At 45.4% G+C, this 3,044-nt stretch overlaps 1 pseudogene; it reads left to right on the forward strand.

Moving 5' to 3' along the window:
- Nucleotides 1–450, forward strand: part of LOC102495287 (40S ribosomal protein S2 pseudogene) — a 7,680-nt pseudogene extending 7,230 nt beyond the window's left edge.
- Nucleotides 451–3,044: the final 2,594 nt, after the last annotated feature.

A 3,044-nucleotide genomic window follows, 5' to 3' on the forward strand; every position in this document is an offset into this window, starting at 1 on the left:
TGGGGGGGACAACATCGGCAAGCCCCACACTGTCCCTTGCAAGGTGACCAGCCACTGTGGCTCTGTGCTGGTGCACCTCATTCCTGTCCCTAGAGGCACTGGCATCGTCTCTGTCCCTGTGCCCAAGAAGCTGCTGCTGATGGCTGGCATCGATGACTGCTACACCTCAGCCCGGGGCTGCACTGCCACCCTGGGCAACTTCACCAAGGCCACCTTTGATGCCATCCCCAACCTACAGCTATCTGACCCCTGACCTCTGGAAAGAGACTGTGTTCAACAAGTCTCCCTATCAGGAATTCACTGACCATCTTGTCAAGACCCACACCAGAGTCTCCATGCAGAGGACCCAGGCTCCAGCTGTGGCCACAACGTAGGGTTTTCATACAGTGATAATAAAGTGAATTAAGCCTGAAAAACATTTTTTTAATAAAAAAAATAAAAGAAAGAAAGTAAACAAGTCACCAATTAGCAAGTAAGACCAAATAATAAAGTATGTGACCGAATTGCCCTAAAAATTCTCCCAAATGGAACTTCTTTCGCACTTTGCCCTAGTCAATTCTGCTCAAAAAATAAGGTAAGAGAAAGGCCCTCCTGCAAGGAGGAGCACAGTCATTCAAAGTATGGAGGGTATGGCAGAAGTTGTATGGAGTGGTGGTGAATGTGGGAGAAAAGGTAGCAAAGTAGGCAGCCCCAACCGACTCCTAATGATTTCCTCCTCCTGTTATCCACTGCTTGTGTAGCCCTGGCTTACATTCTCCCCCAGTCAGTCTGTGTTGGCCAATAGAATGCAGGTATGTTGGGAGCAGTGCTGTGGAGAGGGAGGGTCACGTCGAAGATATCTGAGGCCTCCAGTCAATAGCCAGTGAGAAACTGAGGACTTGCCAATAACCACATGTGTGAACATGGAAGCAGGTCCCCTAGCCCATGCAGGTCTTCACATGACAGCAGCCTCAGCCTACACCTTTTTAATTTTTTAAAATTCATGATACAGTGTTTGTGCATACACGAGAGAGAGAAAGAGAGCAAGAGAGAGAGAGAGAGAGATGTAAAACAATAGATAGATACCCTTTAGGGCTTGGTCATACAGTAATCTCCTTCCTCCAGTCCTCCAGTCTTCCAAAATCCTGGGCACACATATGTCGTTTGTGTTCCCAGGCTAACCAAGCCAGAGACTCAAACCACAGTCAGCATGTGGCTTCCAGCTCCACACTCCCATACACTACTAGCTACACCACAGAGGATAGACCGTCAGCCAACATTTGGACTAAAACCTTATAAGAGACTCTGAGCCAGAACCATCCAGCTATACCCCTCTAAAATTCTGACTTTTGGAAACCATATGAAATAATAAACGCTATTGTTGTTGTTGTTGTTTTATTTAGAGAGAGATTTTTGCTATAGGGCATGTGTGCTCCCCAGAGAGACAGAGAGACAGAAAGTGAGAAATCACTCCCCAGAGTAGATGGCCACGCCATAATCCCTTCTCCTCTTGGGATTTTGGGCACACATGCACATGCGCCTTGTGTGAGTTTTAAGCCACACAATCCAGGACTTGAACCACAGCTGTCTACATGGGTGTCCAGCGATGTAACCATTATGCCATCTGCTGGCCCCATAAATGTTGTTTTTAAGCCACTATATTTTAGGATAATTTACTACATAGCAATAATCAATGGTCATATACTAGATGCTATTGTTCCCTCTTGGCCTACTTCGGAGCTCACTTGCCATTTCAGAGGACAGTTTCCTTAAATGTCGTATCAATTAGTCTTTGTTGCATAACAAATCACTCCAAAATTTAGCTTAAATCAGTAACAATTTATTTAGTTTATTGTGAACTTAGCAAATGAAATTGGGCTCAACTGAGTTGTCTGGGCTACTCTCACTCAGATGTCTGTGGTCGGTTGAAAAGTGGGCTGGGGGCTGGCTAATCTACTCAACTGGGAGGCTTTATCCCTGCTCCACATGGTCTCTCATCCTTTAGCAGCCTAGCTCAGGCATATTCACATCATAGCCACACCGTTCCAAGAGTGCAGAAGCAGATGCTGTGAGGTTCCTTGATTCCTAGTCAGGAACTCTCACAACTTTGAATCTGTGTGTTCTATTCATTAAAAGGCCAAGGGGTAGAGGAGTAGATCCTACTTCTTGATGGAAAAGGCTGCAAAATATTGCGGCCAGTTTTTGTGATCTGCCCAGGCCATCTTTGTAGCTTCCCAGTGCATGTAGTTGCATCTCCCTTGCTGAATGCATCCTCTGGTCATGAGAGCACAGTTAACCCTTGCCTAAGGCAGACTGGAGGGGCAGAGGAATTAATGCCCTCAGGTTGACCTTCAACCAATAAGAAAGGGAATCGATAGGTAAATTCTCCCTTAATCAGATCATTTTAAGATAGATTTTATACAGTCTCTCAGAATGATCATGGGAGATTGAATCAAGTTTCCCTTGAGGGTTATCGGCTCACAAGACACCCCTTATTAGCATTCTTCTCTCTCTTGTCTCTCTGTCCCCACAAGCTTATGTTCTGTGGATCACCTCAAGCAATCTTGCGCTACTTGCACTCAAATCTGTATCTTAGGGTCTACTTTTGGGAAAACCTATACTAAGATAGATAGGCAAGGCATAGGTCACTCCTGATTTTATAAGCCACGCTAATCAGCTTGGGTTTATTCTGTAGGTAAATTTCTTAAGGTTTTGAGCAGGAGAAATTTAGGTTTTAGAAACAAGATTAAGGGCCAGAGTTGGTGCGGTGGTTAAGGTGCTGGACTCCCCACATGACCAAATGCGGTTCAAGTTCCAGACCTGATGGCTTGAAAATCATGCTAGGTGCATGTGTGTGCATTCCCAAAATCCCAAGAGGAGAATGGAGAAGAAGGGATTGCAGTGTGGCCATACCCCCTGGAGGGTGATTTCTCACTTTCCTGCTCTCTCTCTCTCTCTCTCTGGCAAATGCATGTGCCCTCTGGCAAAAACCTAAAAAAGGAAGAAAAAGACGAAGTGGCAAAATAGGAACCAATACCCATTTCTACTGACTTCAGGTCAATACT

The sequence above is a fragment of the Tupaia chinensis genome, unplaced genomic scaffold, assembly GCF_000334495.1.
Source record: "Tupaia chinensis unplaced genomic scaffold, TupChi_1.0 Scaffold144016_1, whole genome shotgun sequence".
NCBI lineage: Eukaryota > Metazoa > Chordata > Mammalia > Scandentia > Tupaiidae > Tupaia > Tupaia belangeri.